The sequence below is a fragment of the Tachypleus tridentatus genome, chromosome 2 (genome assembly GCF_004210375.1).
Source record: "Tachypleus tridentatus isolate NWPU-2018 chromosome 2, ASM421037v1, whole genome shotgun sequence".
Lineage (NCBI taxonomy): Eukaryota > Metazoa > Arthropoda > Merostomata > Xiphosura > Limulidae > Tachypleus > Tachypleus tridentatus.
This window is the reverse complement of record NC_134826.1, coordinates 63,894,704-63,919,606: the sequence shown is the minus strand read 5'-3', so window position 1 is coordinate 63,919,606 and position 24,903 is coordinate 63,894,704. Positions and strand designations below refer to the sequence as shown.

Below are 24,903 nucleotides of genomic sequence, written 5' to 3'. Positions count from 1 at the left end.
ATGATGATCATTAATCCTCGTAAACAGTAAAAGGCCATCTTAGATGCCAAAAATATATTACTATTAAGCTATAAAGGTGGAGTTTCCAATTTCCAAGTTGAGAGTAAATTCATAGTAATAAACGTGGTGAACGTTATGAATAGAGGTTAATTCGGATGGATGGTGGATTTGTCCTGTATGTGAGCTATACCTCATCAGGTAATTTAACCATTCCCACAGTATAGTATTACTCTATGTTTCCATTTTTTTATGACCGAAACTTTGGCACAGCGGTATATTTGCGGACTCGCCGCTAGAAACCAGGTTTCGATACCTGTAGTGGGCAGAGCACTGATATTTCATTGTATAGCTTTGTACTAAATTCTAAACAACCAAACATGCCTAAATAATCGTGTATATTTAGATACACAAACACTGGAAGTACAAAAAAAATGGTAGAGTAAATATTTGATTATGTTACGCCATTTTTTAAAAAGAAGACCGAATATCTAGTCGTTACCGAATTAATCAAAGTTGGAAGCTCGTTATTTGATTATAGTAAGGTATCTTTCAATAATATATTCTGAACAATTTAATGGAATCGTGCTGTGGAGTGGCTCCACAGTGACATTCTTGTCAGCAACAACAAAAGAGACGAAGGAACTTCTTTCACTTCGTCTTTCGGCCTCATCATTCGGAACAAGCAGTCGATGAAACTGTAAAGTGCAACAAAATAAAATGTAAGTTTTGGTACAGCAAAGAGGAGAACAGTCATCATGGGTAAGATGGATTCATGGTACATGAAAAGTTGGTTAAATGCATCTTAAAATGGGAGCCAAGTACAAAGTAAACCATTTTTATCCAAATTACTGCTTCACTTCATCAAACAACATCACCGTCATCTAAATGTCTGCACCACAACGTACCTGGAAAATACTGGCTTGAACAAGACAATAAAGGAGCTCTAAGACAACTATACTTTGCAGACGTGCACAACCAACATGTGCTTTACTCGCATTTGGTGCTTTGGGATTTTAATGATTCGGAAGATCAGATTGAAGTTGATTAGAAGTCGATGATGAATTCGATACAGATTCGTTTGCCCTATATGTTAAGAGGTTAAAAGATAAGGAGTTGATGTCAAAGATCTGGCTGGTAAAGGACATGATGTTACCGCCGTGTGAGCGGCGAGTATAATGTGGTTGAACAGAAAATAAGACAAATCGCACCTCAGTGTTTGGCGCAACTTGACATTCGTGTGCTGTATGCTTACGTGAAGTAAAAGAAGTGTGAGTTATGCTGAAGGGTTCCAGGTTAGGTTATTTTAAACAGGCAGATTTCGTTGGAAATCTTCTAGCGGAATTACAAACCCATAGAGGCGATGACAAAACAGCTCATTATTTTCAGAGCTCTGGTGACATCACTACCAGAAATCCCCCAGTGGACAGCAGTAAGTGTTCGAATTTACAATTGTAGTGTAAGGAATTCAGTTTCCCTCCGTGGGCACATACTACTAGGAATGTTGCAGTCGGCGTCAGTTCCAGTGCTCTAGTTTGTAGTTCTAACTAATCTTGGTAGGGTAGACGCCATACGATATGAAATGAGCCACCTTATCTGCAGCCGTTGATAGTGTTGTTGGAGAACAAAAACGATTTAGCATGGAAAATATTTAAATTTCATTCATCTTCGGCAACTGAACACAAATCTGAATAAATAATTAATCGATATTGACTATTAAAGCTCCTACAACTCATTACAGGCCGATCCTTGAAGACATACAAATGTAAATGAGTCCAACTAAGAGAATGAATGAGTATCCAGGTTTCACATTTGGAGCAGTCAAGGAGGTTTAAAACCTCTAATTATTGTTTTTGCTGAGCTTTACAAGATTATAATGATAGCAGTAACTATTTCAGTTAGCAGAGCAGATGGTAAAATGAGCTTTAGTAAGGTAAAACTAATCTAAAACCACATTAGAACAGGTCTAGTATGGCCAGGTGGTTAATGCAATCGATTAACAATCTGTGGATCGTGGGTTTGAATCCTTGTCACATCAAACGTGTTCCCCATTCCGTCCATTTATCTTCTTTGTATGTGTCATGTATCAAGAAGAAATCTTCATCTACACATGTATTTAATGTGTAAGAAATGTTCAAATAAGGAACTATTAATAATAAAATGTACTCAGTTCTTTCGTTTCAATCTTCTAAAATATCTTGTTGCACATAATTAAATTTACTGAAGACAAAAAAAAAAAGAAACTATAATATGGGCAAGCTTTAATATAGTACTATGACAAATTAGATCCACAGAAGAATGCTTTTAAAATATACGCAACTCATCTAAAGCTATTGTCAGAATATTTAGGAAACGGTTAGATAAAGTCAGAATCGCTGAAATACATTTAAGACATGTCTGTCTCAATCCCAGTGCGTGTTCTTCAGTAGCTTTGTGCGAATTTCAAACAAACAAGCATCGGATCTTTAAGTATCGTCAAATTAAATACGTTACGCTGATGTATTAGTTTGTTCATTGTTAAGCAAAGAGCTACAAAATAGGCTGTTCGAGTTGTGCTTATCTTAGGTATCACAATTCGAATTTTAGCGTTATAAGCTTTCAGACTTATCGCTGATTCCTTCAAAGAGGAATGAGGTTGATAATATTCTATTATTCTTGAGTCGTTTGTTTTATAAATGTGAAAATTTATCAGCAGAAATGGCCTTAAGTTAACTCGTGCAATAACATTCCAATTCTCAAACTGTAACAGCATGGCTAGAATGCTCGACTTGCGATCGAAATCGAACTCTCACACCAGATATATTCACTTTACAACCGCAGGAACATTCTAATGTATCCTACCTTGAATTCTAAAATGAACCAATATCAAGTACTAAAAGAATTTCGCCTCTTTTTACATCTACTTATTTTTTAAATTATGGTTTAACTCATAGCTCACATCATAATTTCTTCTAATAGTCAAACCTATGAAACTATTTCCCAATACAAATGTAGTCAAATCTTGCATTATTTAGTGAACTTACTGTTCATTCTCTCCATTAACATAACCGTTTATAACAGTGTAATTTCGACTGTACTTGAGATAATCCTTAGATTTCTTATGTATATCGGATATCTTTGAAAATACAGATCAGCCAATGTTAGTTTTATGTTAAACACACAATAAAAAATGGACAGTTTTTAACTTTCACACAAATAAACATAAAAATATTATTAAACCTATACAACCCAACGAGCCAGTTGAGTACACTGTACATTCGGGTCAGTCGTGACAGATACATTTACTAAACACCTAAAATGCCAGTCAAAGGTATCTAAATTTATCGTAAATATTAAAATACAACATTAAAGAAACCATTTATTTCATCATCAGTTCTAGTATAGTTGTTCGGTGCATCAGAGACTGTTACATTAGAACAGGAAAACATAAGAAATTATTTGGATAATCACGCAACCTTGACATCTCCAAACAATTATTTCTAACCAAAACATTCTTACACTACTTCACGATGTTATGGACAAATTGTACACTGATGAAAGTTTGGGCATTACTTGAACACTAACATGCTGCTCTGAGTTGTTGTGGAGTTGAACACCAGTATGCGGCTGTAAATTGTTGTGGACTTTACTTGAACACTTGTATACTTATTTAAATTGTTGTGGGCCTGACTTAAACACTTGTACTCTGATGTAAACTGTTTGACATCGCTTCAACTCCTGCACACTACTGTATATTGTTGTGGTCTTTACTTCAATACTTGTATACTTATGTAAATTGTTGTGGTCTTTACTTGAACACTTGTAATCAGCTGTAAATTGTTGTGGTCTCGACTTGAAGTCCAGTATGGTGCTGTAAATTGTGGTATACTTTATTTGTACACTAGTATGCTGCTGCAAGTTTTTGTGATTTTACTTAAACACTTGTACACTGCTGTAAATTGTTGTGGTGTTTTTTGCAAGTTATTAGGGACTTCTCTTGAACATTAGTATGCTACTGTAAATTGATGAGTACTTCACTTGAACACTTGTATGCTGTTGTAATTTGTTGTGGTTTTCGCTTAAAAAATCTTGTACACTCCTGTATGTTATTGTGAACTTTACTGGAACACTTGTACACTTATTTATAAACTTTAACACTGCTGTATTTTTGTTGTTGTCTTTACTTGAAAATCTGCAAGCTTCTCAAAATTGTTGTTGACTTTACTGGAATACTTGTTCACTGCTGTAAATTGTTGTGGACTTTACTTGAACACTTTTATGCTGCTGTAAACTGTTGTGGTCTTGAACACTTGTTTACTTCTGTACATTTTTGTGTGCTTCACTTGAACAGTTGTACACTGCTCCAAATGTTTGTGAACTTTACTTGAACTTTTTTACACTCCTTTAAGGTGTTGTGCACTTTACTTGAACTACAGTACACTGCTGTAAATTCTTGTGCCTTTACATAAATATTAGTACGCTACTCTTAATTGTTGTAGACTTTAACACTTATATGTTGCTGTTAATTGTTGTGAACTTTATTTGATCACGTGTACACTGCTGTAGATTGTACGTTGTCTTTATTTGAAAACCTGTACACTTCTGAAAATTGTTGACAACTCTACTTGTATACTTGTTAACTGCTCTACACTTTTGTGCACTTAACTTGAACCTTTGTACACTGCTTTAAAATGTTGGGTACTTTTTTGAACATTATTACACTGATTTAAATTGATGTCTCTTTACTTATAAAACTAGTATGCTTCTCTAAGTTGTTGTGAACTCTACTTATATGCTGCTGTAAATCGTTTGGTCATTACCTGAACACTAGTACACTGTGTAAATTGTTGTGTCTTTACTTGAACACTTGTACACTTCTGAAAATTGTTTTGAACACCACCTGAACACTTGTATACTGCAGTATATTATTGTGGTCTTTACTTGAAGACTATTAATGTGCTGTAATTGTGGTGGACTTTATTTGAACACTTGTATGCTGCTGCAATATTTTGTGGAATTTATTCTAACGCTAGTATACTACTGTAAACGCTTGTGTTTTTTACTTGAATACTTGTACACTGTTCTAAATGTTTGTGCAATTTAGTTCAACTTTTGTACACTGCTTTACGGTGTTTTGGACTATATTTGAACACTAGGACACTGCCATAAATTGTTGTGTCTTTACTTAAATATAAGTATGCTGCTCTACATTGCTGTAGAGTTTACTTTAACACTTATATGCTGCTGTAAATTGTTGTGCACTTTAACATTTATATACTTATGTACATTTTTGTCTACTTCACTTGAACACTTCTGGGAATTGTTTTGGACGTTAATTGAACACTGCTGCATATTGTTGTGGACTTTACTTGAAGACGAATATGCTGCTGTAAATTGTTGAGGAATTTACTTGAACACTTGTACGTTGCTGTAAATTGTTGTGGTCTTTACATGAACACTAGTATACTGCGGCAAGTTATTTGTGACTTCACTTGAAAACTAGTATACTACAGTGAATTTTCGAGTACTTTACTTGAACTCTTGTATGCTGTATTAATTTCTTGTAGTCTTTACTTAAAAACGTGTACACTCCTGTAAATTATTGTGGTCTTTACTTAACACTAATACACTGCTGTAAATTGTCGTGTCTTCACTTAAAGACTACAATGCTGCTGTAAATATTTTTGGACATTACTTGAACACTTATACACAGCTGAATATTGTTGTCGTCTCTACTTGAAGATTAGTAATGTTCTCTAAATTCTGGAGAACTTTATTTCAACTCTAGTATGCTGTTATAACTTTTGTGGACTTCACTTGAATATTTGTATGCTGCTGTCAATTGTGGAGGGCTTTACTTGAAATACTTGTACGCTGCTCTAACTTTTTTGTCCACTCTACTTGAACTTCTCCACAGTGTTTTAAGGTGTTGTGGACTTTAGTTGATCTCTAGTACACTATTGTAAATTGTTGTGTCTTTACTTGAACACTTGTATGCTGCTCTAAATTGTTGTGGAAGTTACTTAAACACTTATATGCTGAAAAGCGCCAGAGGAAGTGTGGGCTATTCTGACCCTCAAGCACCACAACTTCATCAAAATAGTAGCTGGGAATTGAAGTTATGGATGGAGGAATAGGTTTTTGCACCTGACCCTCCTGCGTATATAATTATCAACATACCCTAATACCCATAAAGAAGAAGCAAGTTCTCGTATTTCCGTAGTATTTCCTTAAGCTGACTTGTACAATAAAATCCCAATTCCCTAACTATTACAGTATGGCTAGGACGCTTGACTTGCGATCAACGGGTCACGGGATCGAACCCTGACACCATATATCTTCTTTTTTACAACCGTAGGAGCATTATAATATATTCTACTTTGAACTCTAAAACGAACCAATATCAAGTACCGGAAGAATTTAACTTCTTTTTACACCTATATATTTTTTGAATTTGGTTTAACTCATAGTTTGCATCTTAATTTCGTCTAATAATCAAACTCATGAAACTATTTCCCAACATACATCTAGACAAGTCTTGTCATTATTTAGTAAACTTACTGTTCATTCTCTCCCTTAATATAACCGTCTATAACAGGCAGGGGCGTAGATCCTGGGAGGGATGGGGGATACACCCCCTTCATTTTAGGTGGGAGTATGGTGCATACAATCATCCCCTTTACAGTTTGGTCTGTTGAATTGTTTTATTGCATCACAGGCCTACAAATTGTGTGTTTGTTCTTGTGATGCTCGTGTTCTTACCAATCGAAAACATAATTAGGCTTAGGTGTAGGCTTTTTCAGTAGCCGAAATGCACATCTTTAATATGGGCGTGCTTCTAAGCTTTTCGATCCAAGAGATAGTTCGTAAGTATCAGTCAGTAGGCTTAAGTATACATGCAAGGCTTGCAAGCACTATCACAGAATCTAGTCTTGTACAATGTGTAAGATTAAGTAAAATTTTCATCACAACAGATTGAACAGAGCATGAAATTCGAAAATATTACTCCCAAGTGTAAACTCCTGTGATCTGTGAGCTACAGGCCATTTGTAGCTTGTAGCTGCATCAATCTGTGCTCCAATCTTATGTGTATATTGTGCGGTTTTCCTACGCCATTTGTTCTTATGCATGACTAGCCGGTTTTATTGTCGAACGCCTTACTTTACTTAGCTCACCACAGTGTACGTTTAGTGTACAGTTAAAAACAGGTTCGGGCCACTCGGATCCAGATGCGCCCTACATCACCCCCCTCCGCTCCCTTTAGTCTGAGCCTCGATTTTACAACAGGGCTCATTAGACCTGTGTTTATGGCCCTCATTAATCCATGAAATTTTCAGATTATCACCGCCCTTTAATAAAGTGCTGGTGCTTTATGGGAAAAGAACAATATATTCTCTTATCAAAGATAGTAAAAAATATTATATTTTCTTTTATAATTAGAACACAAAAGGAGCAATTTCAACGGCCTGAAGCCTATACTCGAATTGTATTGCAATTTTTTTACGTGTTTTTATTTAACAGACGTTTTTATGGACATTATATCACAACGTGTTTGCCTTTTGATGAGCTTTAACAGGAATATAATATATTTGTGATTGTTTAAGTGTTTTTCGAGAAACTTGCAATTACTTATGTTGTAACTAGCACACATTATTGTCCCAGCGATGCCCAGGCGGTCAGTCAGCTCGGTAGTCACTGTGAGGTTCGCGTGTTCGACTTAAATACATTGTACAGTTCAGTCCTACTCCCATTCTGTTCTATCTTCGTTCATTGTAGGTTAGAATTTTTCAATAAAAACTGTATTTTAGCCTGTTGAGACATATTGGAAACAGATTCCAATTATGACAAGCAACCGATATTAGACAGTTCTCCAAGCCAGGTACTAGTACTACAAGTGACAATGCTGGTGCAGATAATCCAACAACCTCAAGCAAAGGAATAGAAACTTGCCATACAAAGGAAATACCATGTTCATCAGAGGACGAGCCTGAAAATGCTTGTGCAACTATAACACATCATGAACCACCAGATAGTTGTGAAACAAGTTTGTGCAGTAATGAAAAATCTGACACCCCACAGATACAGTGTGAAAAGCCATATCATCCAGACGCACAACTGACACCACGGCAGAAAGCGAAATATCAACTTCCAGGGCAAGTGGTTGGATGAGTTCCCGTGGCTGCACTTCGACAATCAGACTCAAAAAGTCATATGCTTTCATTGTGCCAAGGCGGAAAATAGAGGCCTTTTTACAGGGAAATTGGAGAAGTCAGTGGAGTATACCTTCATATCCACCGGTTTTTGCAACTGGAAATAGCAAAACAAAAATTCAACGAACACCAATCCTCCTCTCAGCACAGATTCGCTATATCTCCAGAAGGTTCACTTGATGTGACTCCAGTGACTATCCAGCTACATGATGGAAAAAAGAATCAGCAGGAAGAATGGAAAAGAAGTCTAGCCAAAATATTCAGAAGTTTACGTTTCTTATTGCCTCAAGGTTTAGCATTACGTGGACATACTGATACGGAGAGAAACTTTCTGCAGTTAATGAAGCTCCTGGAAGAGGAAGATCCTGAGTTGACGGCCTACTTGTCAAAGAAGACCACATTCACATCACCCCAGGCTCAGAATGAAATAATGGAGATGTTCAGCCATCAAATACTGAGAAACATAGTACACGAAGTGCAGCAAAGTAAAATCTTTGCACTAATGGTTGATGGCACTTAAGATGTTACAGGTGCCGAACAGGAAGCAATATGTGTACGATACGTAGATGAGAACCCTGACGTCCATGAGACATTTCTGAGGTTTGCACACTGTTTCCAGTACAACTGGTGAAACAATATCCTCGACTATACTTGACGTACTGACTAGACTCGATTTATTACTGTAAGGATTAAGAGCACAAACTTATGATGGGGCCGCTAACATGAAGGGTGCGTACAGTGAATACCAGGCAAAAATAAAAGTGAAGCAACCGTCAGCTTTGATTTTTCACTGCAGAGCACACAAGGCTAATTTAATAATGCAACTTGCAGTTGAAGCTTGTGAATGTGTTCGAGATTCTATCCAATGGATATAAACTAAGTGTCTTGCTTCAGAAGTCAGGCAAATACAAGACAGTCTTTGAAAATATTGTATCGTCAGACAGCCACAATGGTCCAGTTAAATACATCTGCCCACTGTGTCCAACACGCTGGTTGTGCCGCCTATCGGCAATTACATATGCTAACGATCACTACAGTGACACTGTTGATTCTTTGTCTGAATTAGCAAATGAAAAATCAGATGTAGCAGTGAAAGCACGAGGTCTGCTGGACAGATTTGAGAAAGAAAAGACAGTTTTAGGATTGTTGACGGCTCAGCATCCATTAGCTGCATTAGAGGAACTAAACCGTGCATTCCAAGCAAAATCAGCGACAGTATCTGGCATGATTGAAGCATCTGCAATTACAGTTGGCCAATTGCGGGTATTGCGAACAGAGGAAAATTACAACAAGATATTTGATGAAGCTGAGAACTTCCCTAGATCTCGTGCCCATTGAACTACCACGCATTTGCAGACCCCCCAGAAGGATCACAGGTGATGGCTCAGCACACCATTCTGCAACAGCTAGAGATTACTACAGAAGCCAATATTTTGAATTTGTGGACACAGTCATAGAACATCTGACCACTAGATTCAATGCAGACAACAATGACTTGAGACAATATCTGGCACTTGAGAACATGATCACATCTGGCAAGATTGACAACTCGGTTATAAACTTCTATTCAGAAATCTCTGCACAACGGCTCGAGTTTTAGTTGCCCATGTTCAAAGGAACAACAAAAGCAGTATCTCTGAAAGGTGCGAATGATGCTTATTGTAAAATGCATGAAACAAGCCAGCAGATGTTTAGTGAAGTGTTTCTTCTCATGAAAATTTTGCTTGTATGTCCAGTATTCAGCTGCATTAATTAAGACGGTTGAAGACGTGGTTAAGGTCAACTGTGTCTCACTGCCGCCTCAACCATGTGGCAGTTTGCTACACTCACAAAGATGAGATCGACAAGATAAATATAGAAGAGCTTATGAAAGAATTCATAAACAGATCATCACAGAGGAGGTCTACGTTTGGGAACATGTAAACTAGAGGACTAAATGAATCTTACTTCAATTAAAAGTATAAATAATTATGTGCTACATTGTATTGATGTGTAATTTTCAAGAGTTCGCAAGACATTTTAATTATTTTTTATCAAACAACATGTACAGTTTTTCAGTAGATATAAACTTATCAAGGGTAATTACTAATTTTATTAATATTTGAAAACGTAATTCATGCAATGAAAGTTATAAGTAACCTTGTCAAGTATAATGACCATTTTTTTTATACTGTGCAGTGTGCAGGAATAAATTCATGTGGCAGTTAATTTGTGACACATTTATCTTTATTCTATTAACATTTTGAAAACTGTTCACAACACCTCACTTATACAAACCTACATGGAAACCTTGAAGTATCGTGGCAACAAGATTACTCTGTGACTACATGTTTACAGCTTTCAGGTTTACGTAATCAGAGATTACCAATTTGCGAATTGAACAGTCCACAAAAGGGTTACAAAAATCATCCCCCCCATCGGGTGTAAAAAATCTACGCCCCTGATAACATGGTATTTTCGTCTGTACTTCTGTTTTACTTCTTTTGGCAACTTGAGAAAATCCTTGGATTTCTTATGTATATCGGACATCATTGAAAACATAAATCAGCCAATGATAGTTTTGTGTCAAACAGACAATTAAAAAATGGAAATTTTAACTTTCAAACACACAAACATGAAAATATTATTAAACCTATACAAATTGATACAACGCAACGAGCCAGTTGAGTACACACTTTACATTAGGGTCAGTTGTGACAGATACATCTAACTAAACACCAAAAATACCAGTTAAAGTTGTCTAAATCAATCGTAAGTATTAAAATACAACATTTCATCTTCTATTTTAGTGTAGTTGTTCGGTGCATCAGAGACTGTTACATTAGAACATGAAAACATTGTTTAGAAATTATTTGGATGACCACACGACCTTGACACCTCCAAACAATATCGTTCAAACCAAAATATTTTAACTGTTGATATGGTGTTAATATTTAAGCTGAAAAAGCATAATTATATTTAATTATGTTTGTGATAAGCTATTATTATGTAGGTTTCTTATGTTTTAACTGTATTATATTTTTATTTCATGTTTTAGGATTTTCCAATAAAGGGAAAAGTGTAAGGTATTTCTGCCGCACTACGTATGTCATTAAATACAGAATATTACGGACACAATAGTGTTGAAATGCTATTACAAACAATTTTTGAAAACCTCTAAAGGACCGAATATCATTTTTTTTTCTTAAACCTATAGTAAGCCTAATTCTAATCTGTTATGACAAACAGAAATTATCAAAACACACACACACTCAAAAAAGAGAAAGCTCCTCATGTCCGTTATCACTTGTTATAATTACAAAGTAAATAATATATCCCCTTTAATTATTGAGAAAATATTTTTATGGTTTATTTCAAAAACATTTGAGAAATATCTATTAAAATACTAAAAATGAGATATAATATATTATAACTGTAAAAAGTAACAAAAGTTCGTCCGATGTCTTTGTGTGCTTATACGCGAAATCTATGCCATCTTTACTTATTAAACACACTGCATAAAATTATGGCAACGTTACGAATGGGAGGCTAAGGTTATCGCACACGCCAGTTTGGAAGGAAAGTGTGTATTTTTTTATAGTAAAGCCACAAAGGCTATCTGCTCAGCCCACCGAGAGAAATCGAACCGCTGATTTTAGCGTTGTAAATCCGGAGACGTACCGCTGTACTAGCGGGGGGCTGGAAGGAAAGAGTAGAGAAGTTATTTTTATTTATTCTACTGTATTGAAGCCTTCAGTTACATATTTTTTGCAGACGTACGACAGTTATCATAACTGTATTATGCGAAATCAGTAATTGTGGAGTGGACAAATTGAACGTTTTTTATGTCAGTTACAAAGAGTGTCCGCATTTGATATAAAATATTTGTATCTTAATTATTTTTATCGAATTAAGGTGACCGTAAATTTCTGATGCTGGGACATTCAAACAGAAAACTAATACGACGCTGTAATATTTATTCTTTGTATTGTTAGCTATATTTTATCATTGTCCTGAGTTATATTTTCAACATGTTAATTTACTTGTTTGGTTGAAGTATGGCATTGCCTTGTCACTAGAAATCTCAGCTCGTAACTGAATATTACGAATTCAATTCCCATCCCCTAACACGCTTATTTTTTCAGTCGTGAGGTCGTTCTTAAGTGATAATTCTAGGTCCATTGAAACTTTGTATTCCTCGGTGTTTAGGGCACTTGACCTGTTATCTGAGAACACCAAGTTCAAATCATGTCTCTGAACATGTTCGCCTTTATTATGTGACAATTAATCCATATAAACCATGTAAAAAAACAAATTGGTAAATTCTAGGGCTAACATCAAACTTCGTCTACTGTTAAATGCATCACCTCCATTTCTGTAGTACTCAAACATGAACTTCTAATAGTGACAATCTGGAAGAATTGAAAGAATTAAGCGAGCAAACAGGTGTTTCTTGAAAGGATATGTTACATGATCATTAGAATCAAATATGTACGGAAAAAGAATATTTCTAGATGATACTAAAAAAAGGAAACTGTGACAGCTACAGCGAAGATTGCCAAGAATGAACAGCTATTGATATAACAAGAATACAATGCCATAAGAGCGTGTGTTACACTCTTAAAACAAATCCAAGGAACCAAAAAGAGCTAATGAAACATCAAAACGATAGAAACAAGCTGAAAATATGGGGCGAAGTTCAGACGCGAATACTCCATTTGTTCCAAATTAGTTGAGAAATTCATTATTCGAAGATAATCCTTCACCAGTCCATGCGCTTATTGCTGAGAAATCCGAAGACATAAAACGCTAAAAGCAGAGATTCGATTCCCGTGCTGATGTCGATACAGCAGAGATAACCAATTGTGTAGCTTTGTGCTTAATAACAAACAGTTTTGATATAGAGGTTTTCCAATGGAATAATATAATTGGTTTCATATTATTTTTTGTTTTTAATTTTAAAATATTCTCTCGATCTGATTCCATAGACTATTTCTTTCCTTTCTCAAAATTGTGAAAATTTCCTTTTAACAATAATATTCAAACAGAAGTATGGTGTGTTCAGATATCTAGATGAATATTATCAGATTTCTGGCTTTTAAAACCCACATTTCTTGCTAATATAACAATTCCTCCTAATCCAAGTAAAACTCATTTTCAGATCTTTAAGTATATTCATTTCCATTCCTATAGCCAGTTTTCAGGTTAATTCAGAGTTAATCCATAACTTTTCTTGTGTGTTTTTGAAAACATAGAATAAGTATAATTTTTCTACACCTTAAATTGATCCGGATGTCGATCATGAAATCAAAGATGCTATTGCAGTGACAAATGAAAACTCTTGTTTTCCACCTGAAGAACATACACCGAGATTGAAACAGACATGTCTTGAATATATTTCAGCGATTCTGACTTTATCTAACCGTTTCCTAAAGATTCTGGCAATAGCTTTAGGTGAGTTATGTACATTTTGAAAGCATTCTTCTCAGATATGGATCTATGGATCCAATTTGTCATCGTACTATATTGAAACTTGACAACATTCCAGTTTCTTTTTTTGTTTATTTTCAGTAATTATAATTACGTGCAAAAAATATTTTAAAAGATTAGAATAAAATAATTGTGCACATTTTATTACTCTTGTCTTTATATTTTAATGTAATAAATAGTTCCCTATTTGCACATTTATTTCACATTAAAAACAGGTGTAGCTGAAGATTTCTTCTTGATACCAAGAAGTTAAAAGTGGATCGTTCCGAATGTTGTATTATCCTCCTGTGGGAGATATAAAAAATCGCAATATTGCTCGTGTTGGAGAACATACAGATTTGGGTGTGTTTCTCTTATATGAAAGCCACATCGGGCTATCTGCTCAGCCCACCGAGGGGAATCGAACCGCTGATTTTAGCGTTGTAAATCCGGAGACATACCGCTGTACTAGCGGTGGCACACAGATTTGGGAAACATAACGTTCTTGTTCCAAGATGATTCTGGAGGAATTGAGGTGAGGATACTTTGAAAAATTATACAAAAAGTCATTTTTGTTATGATTTTATAGATTTTGTTTCTTTTATAGTGAAGTTGATGAATCATATGAAAACAAAACAGTTTTACCTAATATTGCATTCTTAGTTCGAAATGCAGGTCAGGTTAAGGCCGCTCTATAAGAAATGGTTGACACTTATCAAAAATTCATCCCTTTTTAAAGGGTGTCATAAGGACCCAACTGAAAATATCCAAACTAATATAAACATTCCTTAGAATCAGATGGTAAAGAGTAGACAATAATAATTAATCCTTTTTAAAACTAAATAACTGTAAAATTCAAAGTAATTTTACTTGAAAGATATTACCCTAAAAGGCTTAGCGTTAATTATTTTTCTTCCTAATCCATCAGACAATGTCACTGTAAGGATATCTTTAGGCACAAAAGTGGGAGGAGACAATAAACTTGACAGTAATGGTCACTTATAACAAACACAATTACTTCTGCTTTACTGTGCCACTCCCATGTATCACAGACCGGGTTAAGGGCTTTAATTCTAAGTTATAGCTACTCGTGGGTTGAATTAGTTTACCAATGCTGTTGTGATACAAATATCTTTAACGTTTAAAACTTTTGCTATCTTCTAGCTGAAAACTAAATCAGGAGAATGGATCCAAATCACTCCAATAAAGGGCACTGTTATTCTTCTTGTTGCAGACTTGCTATCCATCTGAAGTAATGGACTATATCCAGCAACAGTGAATAGATAATGTTCGGTAATCTCTTTTAGTAAAATATCAAACACCAAAAAATGGGCAACAACCGACTGAAGCATGTTTTTATTAAATGTTTTCTTTGTTGTAGGACTTTTAAATGTCATTTGGAAATTCTCATCCATATTTCATTACTTTTGTGATTTAAGAATTTGTTTTTACAATAAAACATGTTTTCAGCTAATATGCTATCAATGGATTACAGTCAACGTTTTATACTGCGTTTTGAATAAAACCAATAAATCAACAACCTGTGAACAACGGGATCAATATGAATTGAAAGAGCACGTTCTCTGTACAAATTAGTTACTGTTAGACATGTTGGTCCTAATGTCTTTGTTTGTTTTTTAATTTCGCGCATAGCTACGAGAGTGCTATCTGCGCTAGTCGTCCCTAATTTAGTAGTGTAAGACTAAAGGAAAGGCAGCTAGTCATCACCACCAACCGCCAAATCTTAGGCTATTCTTTTACCAACGAATAGTGGGATTGGCCAACACATTATAACAACCACACGGCTCAATGGGGAATATGTTTAGTGTGACAGGGATTCGAACCAGCGATCCACAGATAAAGATTGTGCATTAACCACCTGACCATACCGGACCTGTTCTAATGTGATTTTTGATTAGTTTTAGCTTACTAAATCTCCTTTTACTATCTGCTCTGCTAACTGGAATAGTTATTGCTATCATTATAATCTTGTAATGTTCAGGAAAAGTCATAATTAGAGGTTTTGAACCTTCTCGACTGTTCCAAATGTGACACCTGAATACTCATTCATTCTCTTAGTTGGCCTCATTTACATTTGTATGTCTTCAAGGTTCGGCTCATTTGTTGCTTCCATCATACACTCTTTGATGAAGTTGCCGTCAGTAAAAGGTTTTCCTCGCTCTGCAATCCTATGCACTATTTTGTAACTTGTACGAGTGACAGATTCATTTTCAGCAAACATTCTCGTGAAGAGATTCTTTTGAAATTGAAAAACACGTTTTATGGATTCAAATTTCTCAGAACGGAACTTCCTGAAAATTTCAAATATGTTGATAGATGTTTTGTTTCATAGTGACGCCAAAGATTGTACTCTTTCAAAACGGCAACACTTTCGATGCATATCAATCACACAAGTAACTTTCTGGTTTTTTGTTTCCACAAAGTACTTTTCTCCCCATTCTTCATTGAAAGCACGACACTTAGTGTCCACTTTTCTTCTTTTAAAAGCAGCCATAACGATGAGTGAAAAAACAAACAAACAGGGCCTGAAAATGAAAAACACAGAATGCTGTGAGAAAAGTAATGTACTGGTCCAAGAACGCACAAACAAAATATATTGAAACGTACGTTTGCCACGACACTTACCTACGAACAAGTTACTAAGAGAAATGAGCTTGCTGAAGCGGTAACCCTGGGCCACTGAATTTACAAGACGAGTCGATAAGGCGAGGGTTAAGTCTGTACTTGTTTTCGAAATCCTAATACTTTCATAGATACGTGCCTCGATATGAATAAACGGGCAGCAAGGTCGAAATATGGTTAAAAATGCGCGTGACAGCCTTGTTTCTTTTTATCATAACGTCTTGTGTTTGCCAGCTTAAAGCGACCATCGGTGTGATTTATTTTGTTATGACAGTCGAACATTTGATGAAATGTTACGTTTTATTTCCAAGCGGCTAGCTGCTGGCGAACCGGACAAAATGACCTCGAGGGCCGTAGTTTGGTGACTCCTAGTTTATACCATCAAAAAATACTTAACGAAAACCAAAATTCATTTTTACAGTTACTGATTCTTATATACACCTCTGAAACTGAAATACACACAAATATTCCATTTAAGGCACTTAAAATTACACAACGGAAAACTAGTTTTGCATTCTTCCTATCAATGCTCTGAAAGTTTTGATGAAATGTGCAAGTACTTAACACTAGATGGCACTACCTGAATAGCACAGTGGTTGATTCATTTCATTACAAACAGTGGGGCAGCAATTTTAAAACATTTTAAAAGATTCTGACATATAATCTACATGCAGACCCAAAGTTTGAACTGATTTACACTCGACCTGACCTCACATGATTAAAAGAGAAAGAAAACAAATAAACACCTTTATGATAGAAGTACAAGAAAGGTATGACTATGATATCAAGCTAACAAACACAATAATACTCAAAGGTAAATGTCTATTAATACAATACAAGCTTGAATGTACAGTGCCTACAGACGAAGCAAGTTTCCATTTTGGTTAAGCCTGAGTCACTTCTTCAAGCAAAAAATGAAAATTTCCACAGAAAAATTAGTGTACCTATAGCTTCTGTCTGTACATTAGTATTTTCGTTCTCTGACCCATTGTTTAGTACAATGGGAAATGTGAAAGTGAAAATGTATAACCACACCTACAACTTTGAGGAACTGAAATAAAACAGCAGTGTTTAAGCATTATTGCTTAATTATTGCAAAAGGTTAAGAGTGCACTTAATATATCTCTTTTTAAAATTTCAGTATCAATACATCAGTAATACACAGTTAACAAAGAGTATAATTTATAACCAAGTCTCTCTCACTATACTCCTATATATATATACATTTTTACTGTAGATACAAAATTATCCCACACACACCTAAATAAACTGAACTTCAGTAGAGTATTGTATTTCAGTCTTCCTAAATGCTGCCTTGGATCAAGTAAAGTCCATTTACAACACGGTCAAACCAACCAAATCCAGAGTGAAGCTGTATTTTGTGAATAAAACACACAGCCTCTCATGACAGTTTTCATTTATCTATATAAGCATTAAACCAAACGTAATCAAATAATATACCAGGTAGATCTCTGCAATAGAACTATTAACTAAGTGGCCCATCACACAATACATGGTAGTATGTGAAGTATTATATAACACAGATCGAGAGAAAGCTGATGATCTGTATTAACATTATAATGCTATTCCTTCAACTAATTAAGACTTCATAATCAATGCAACATTATAGGCCACTGTGAAGCTGTTAATGTACAGAGAATAGAACAGATTTTATACCTAAACATTTTTTAAACTGTCAGGACACTGTTAACCACATACAAAATTAGCACAACTATACAGGTTCACAAACAGCAAAACTGTAATTAGACGGAAACGGTTAAAGAGATTTATGATCAATATGTCTGTGAAACAAGCTGTCATTAGACAGGTGTTTAATTATGTCTGCAAAACAAGCTGTCATTAGACAGGTGTTTAACTACGTCTGTAAAACAAGCTGTCTTTAGACAGGTGTTAATTACATCTGTAAAACACACTGTCATCAGACAGGTGTTAATTATGTCTTAAAACAAGCTGTCATTAAACAGGTGTTTGTGATATCTGTGACACAAACTGTTATAGACAGGTGTTAAACAAGATACAAGAACCAGTGTGTCTGTAAAGAAAGTTATCATTAGAGAAGTGTTCCTAAATGATATACAAGACTTAAATTCCTTTCATATCACAAAGGGGATAGAAAACTGGTCAGTGAAATTTACATGAATTATGAATTATCAAGTACACAGCTTACCTCAGTCCTATATGGCTACAGTTACCGATCACAAAATAATGTCTATTCTTCTGTTCTTCAATCTTGAATGCTAACAATTTGAAAGGTTAAAAACGTCAAATGGCAAAATAACTTTTTTTAGTATCTAGTAATCCTTAAAAGCACCAATTCAAAAACACAGAATTTTACTACTACTATGGTAAATACATAAATAAATAATAACTGCTACATATTGGTCCCCTTGCTGCCTTACATTGAAAGTTAAGGAAAATCAACACTTTAATGAATTTTTGAATATAACAAAATTAATCTTTTTTAACATCTATAACAGATGAGAAGGTAAAGTGATACACAAATATAATTTTTACATGAATCAGAGATAAAAACTTTTACACAGTAAAACAATACAAATAACTTTTTTCAGATAAACAGAAATTATGAACAAATATCAATCAAGCTTCTTAGGTCCTGTGTTTGTAAAAGTAATAATATTACAGCAAAACTTTAGGGATAAGATAACTTGGTATACTCGAAATAACAAAGAGCAGAAAACATTAAAATGGATATACAAAAACACCAATTTAGATTAATGTATGGCTCCCAAAAGGCTGAAAACCTTTCAACACTTCAACATTCCCAATCAGGAGTTAAGTTGAGAGAAATGACCAAGTCTACCTTTCTAACTGCCATATGATCTGCATGTAGGTTCACTATTTTGGTATAAACTTTAGATAAGGCCCTGCCACATTCTTACACAGATAATTCTCAAGACCTACATCTCTATTTGATAATTCTTTTTTTTCTTTATTTCCATTATTTCCAAAGTTTCAAGGATATTATTTGCTATAACATTATTTGGTTTACCAAAAATTACTGCTTTTTTTTATAATACCTTATGTTTATTTTGTTATGTTTTTTTACATGTTCTGCCATGGTTAAATCTTCAATCTATTTATTACATGTCTCTTATGTTCTATTAAACAATAGTGTGGGTTATATTTTGTCTAGTTGATAAAAACACTTCCATATTTACATCCAATTTTATAATTACCAAATTTTACATAATTATATATAAAAGGGTGAGATATTTGCTATTTCTTAAATTCATTAAATAAAGTAGTAGTCAAGTCTGGAAAGTTTGTCAAAATTAAACATTTCTTTTTGAATTTAAAGTAATACTTTGATCCCTTAGTACAACACTAGTGAATTTCTTAATTGTTCTGTCCATAATATTAGGGTAGAATCCCTTTTCACCTACTACATATTTCATTAGTAACAATTCATTTTTAAGTACATAACTTCAAAATTCTGTGAATGTAAATAAAAATTTATGAATTTGTTTTTGCTTCAGTGTGATGTGATACCTGGTGTGCTGAGATAAGAACAGAAGAAGGTTTCCATTAAATCGATGTTTTTATTAATTTCTTTGTTCATTCCTTTTTACTAAGATATCTTGGAAAGAGCAATCTTTTATTTCTTTTTTTTCAATTTCAATGGTAAACTGTACATATGGATTCTATACTATTCAAATAGCATGCAAACCCTACTAATGTTTGTTAATGTACCTCCATATCTGAATGTGTCACATATACAGCTTATCCAAGTATCAGGGATACTTCTTGTCCCATTTAATATATACATATAAATGTCACACATAAATGGAAGTCCCACCATTAATCCTTCATGTTATTTATGAAAATTGTTTACTTCAAAAAATGAATACCTCACACTCAACATTATTAAATTAATTATATACCTCTTGTTTTATTACTGTTGAAGTTTTAGCTTCTAACAGTAATTTTAAAACAACTTGGCAAGTCACAAACCTTCCAAATTTAGTTTTAGTCCAATAGCACCAAGTACAGGCACATTATATCAACTAATAAAGCATACAGCTCAGAAGTATTCATGTTTGAAAATAAAAATAAACATAGAAATGAAAATATTTTAGAATTTGTAGAAAAAATAAAGAAAATGAACAAGAAATAATCAGTGACATTTTCTACAGTTGAAACAATAGATATTATGAATAACAAAGTTACATGTAAAGAATCCACTTTTCCCAGGTTAATTTTCCTGAATGAAATTAAGGCTTACCAATGGGACCTTCCTTTCACCTTTGTTATGTGACATACATGGATGTATGTGAAACAATAGCCACAAATGGTGCAAAAAGTAAACCTGATATTTGGATAAGATATGTAGATGACACATTCTTGGTGTGGAAATATGGTTTGTTAATTTTTGATTTGTTTGGGATTTCACACGAGGTATTAGTGGGAAGAAGCAGTAATACTGATGAAGCCAATGAGTATTACAGACAATAATACCTTTAAAACTTTGGAAATAATAAAGTGAAAGAAAGATCACAAATTATTAAACAGAGATGAATGTCCAAGCAAATACCTCTTGTAAGAATGTGGCAAGACTTCCTCTAAGAAATACATAGAAACCATAAACTTAAACAAAAGTCACACAACCTTTTTAAAAGGTACAAATCACTTCTGGTGATGACACTGAGGTATCAAAACATGTAGTTAACTTTTTAAAAACCATAGATCAGCCTGAATTTAAAATGTTTTTCACTGTGTGTCCTTTTAATGTTGAATGTTATTCATTATTTTAACATTATGCACAAGGGCTAAGAAACAATACTTGGGTATACCTAATGAATAAGTACAAAATGCATCTTTCTTAAATCTTTAATAATTAGATCAGCACATAAAGAAATAAAGTGCAGAAGGTAAATGTAAAGCTATTGAACACAAGCTGCAGGTCAATACCATTTTAATGACATTGTATATCAAACCACCAAATGGAAATACTCAGATAACTATACTGGACACATGCTAGTTTCTGTATGATAGAACAACACAAGTTAGAGACTTCCAAAACCTCAACAAAAATAATGTTATTGCTGCATATTATACTGAAGACACTGGGATACCATAAATGGAAAACATTTTATCTGATGTTAAGATCTAATCCAACAGACTAATTTAACTGAACCACAACATCAAATGAGTCATTTTGATCACTTAAATCTCAAAGTACGAAATATACTAATTAGCCTTTAATTAGGGATGTTGATTGAGTTTGGTAAAATTAACAAGTATCTTCAATTTTGTATTGTGTCTCCATCTATATATCATAGCAAATGTCACATACCAGGAATATGCTTTTAACAGCTTAGGTGTTGATTTACATGCATTGTTTATATACTATTGTTAATATCTATTGTTGGAAATATTTAACTTTGAAAATGTTTGATTTCACTAAGTACTTTTGTAACACAAGGAACTGTGTTCTAGTTTGCTTTCAAATTTATTAATGAACTTGTATCTTACAAATTAAGCTACACAATAAACTATTGAAAGAAAAAAGATAAACCCAGGGCTTAGAGGTAACTATTTCTGTTTAAGGTGTTTTAATCTTCTTTTCTTTAGAAATCTATTAATATATCAAATCACAGCCTTTACAAAACTTTCTAACTTTAAAACAATGGACAAAATACAAACCTAAATTCCCAACTCTTCCGGTATGACCAATACAATGAATATACTCTTATACATCAGTCAGTAGGTCATAATTAATCATGTTTCACGTTTCGTACATACAAGTCTCTAGAAACAACCTGTAAAAATTATTTTATTCATTTTTGGTCAAATCAAAAATAATTACTCAAGTGTTTTGATATCATTAATGTTTCACTTCTATCCAAGAACAGGTTTTAAACTAAAGCTGGCATCTATTCTATGCTTGAACCAAAACCCATCATATTTGGTTTGTGCACTACAAAAATTATGCACATTACAATATCTGTTCTAAGTGTTTAATTGTTTTTTTTTTAAGTTCCTTAGAAGTGATAAACTACAGGGAATGAAACTGGTCAACACCATCTACCACTACCTCTTGGGCTATTCTAATTGAATAGTGGGAATGGCAATTAGTATATATCACCTACTCACACAGATAAAAAGAAGAGCCCATTTGATAATGGGATTTAAATCCATGCCCAACACACTAAGTTAACCACCCTCACCATAAGGCTATGCAAGAATAATCAGTATAAAAAATAATATACCCAAAGTGCTAAAATTATACTAATGAAATTATGATGAATCGACAATTTCCACATACTTTAAAAATAAACAACATAATATTTATTTCAACCACTTAATTTAAAATGTAGCATTTGGCTTACAACATTAAAGTCATTTCCAACATGAGGAAATATCATAATGGGAAAGAAAAAGACAAATAAAAGTTAAATATTTTAAACTATAACACTTTGATAATTAATATTTCAAGCAAAATAAAAAAAAAATTAAGGGAAAACATTAAGAAGCAAAATGTGGCAGATGGTGTGCAATGTTAGGTATAACTAGTTATACTCTGTTTGAAACAAGTCCTTAACCAGATAAACAACTTATTATTTTTCCACACTCCTCTTAACTTTTTTAAATACAATTTGGTCATGTACAACAATATTAGAAAGATTAAAATGAACAATTTTTCTATTTTACTTGCTTAGCTTTCTCACCATGCACTCATTCAAATACACTTCATGACAACAAATTAACCTTTACGGTTTCCACACTAACTTTTGACATTTTGGCTATATTCATGAAATTTCACAAGATTTAAGCAACTGTTAATTGACTGCTCTGGGTGTTGAATACTTTTCATATTAAAATTAAAAGTATTTTTTAATTTGAAAATCTTCAAATTTTATTTGACTAATGTCTCTGATTCCTCTTCAATGATTCTAAATGTTACTTTTCATTAAAACTTCAGTTTGTTACTTCCTTTTCTTTATATAAGGTTGGTCAATTTGACTAATCTTATAATCACTGAAACAAAATTAAAATAAATTTCAATTATTGTTTTATTTCTCGAATAACTTCAAATTGTAACATTAACTACACATGTTTATCCTAAACATCTCTAAACTTATAACAGTAAACATCTTTTTATACTTAAATTTGGTTTCATCGCCTTTTAAACTCATTTCTTAACTGATATTTGTGCCATGTAAGTTGTAAATCACTTTGACAATGAATACCTCACAAGTACATTTGTGACTGTCCAAGATATTCTTGAGAGTGGAGAGAACAAGTGATACAAAGGTAACCAAAAAACAAAACAACTGTACATCATATGAGAAGTTTCGTAACATAAACATAATCTAAAATTAACTCTTTCAGTATTGGCTCATAACTTGGTTTGTTGTGAAATAATGTATTGTACAAACATTTGAATTACAGTCTACAGTTTGATCCCAAACTGAAGGAGATAAAATCATAAATTCAGCTAAATTCTGAATGCAAGTCAACAAACGCAATGACATAGCATTTGACCTGTGACCCATCTCCAAAGAGTTAACGTTAAACCTCACATACTAACATCTTAACTCTGCAATCGCTTCTATAGCTATTTATTTACAGAGGTGGGGTGAAAATTTCCACCAGGTTTATTATGACTTTTCATAAAACACTAAATATACTGATCTGTTATCCTAGACTAAACATACGTTCAATTATGCAGTCTGTAAAACCTTTTCCTTCTCCAATTCTTGAACTAAGTTTTTGTTACAAAATCATGAAACTAAGCATAACGTATTTTTCATTGTCCAAAAAGAACTACTTATTTAATTCCACGATAACTGCTTTAATTTTTCTGCTTTTTTTTTCAGCTAAATGTGACACATGAGCTAGCACTACCAAAATTTAATTAAATTGTTTCTACTTTCTATCAGCTATTTTTCTTTTCTGATTAATTATAGCTGATAGTAGTTCTAGTTAAGAGCTTTAAAATGGAATCAGCTTAACATTCATCCAGCTTGGTTGTGATTGGCTTTAATGAACATTTAAAAATCTCAAACAATCTTTTCTTCTAAGAAATGTTTTACGACTTAAGATATTTTTAATGTTAACGAGCAAAAATATGATTTCACTGTCCAACTTGTTTACTCAGGTAGTAGTCACTCCCTATCAACTCCATCAATTACGTTTTTACGAAATTATTCATTTGAAGTTAGAAAATTATAATTATTTTTAACACATTTATGCTTTTAAATAGTATATTTAGGTTTATATAAATTATTAACCTTCTTTTGCACAAGTTTCAAGCATCTTATATGATTACTCGTTTTACACTGTCCTTATTGTAAAAATAAGAACCAGTCAAAACATCAAAATCTCTTCAGACAGTGCCTTTACTTAAGGGACAGAGCTGAGGGATTGTTTAAGTAAAAACGGCTCATTGACCGAAGAAGGTCGAAACGTTGTTTGATCCTCTACATAAAATATTTTATCAACCCAAACGAGCCGTTTTTACATACATATTTCTCTACAAGTGGGTTTTCTCGACATCACTGAGGGATTGTTTATACTTGCATTTCCCTCTCATGCTTCCAGATGTCAGCCAACCCCTAGTGTCTGGCAGTTAATTCAAGAT

General features: G+C 33.7%; 1 protein-coding gene across 1 annotated transcript in view; it reads left to right on the top strand.

Moving 5' to 3' along the window:
• The window catches only part of LOC143243996 (uncharacterized), a 159,506-nt gene that overhangs the window by 95,959 nt on the left and 38,644 nt on the right, over positions 1-24,903 (top strand). The gene's annotated exons all lie outside the window — the stretch shown is intronic.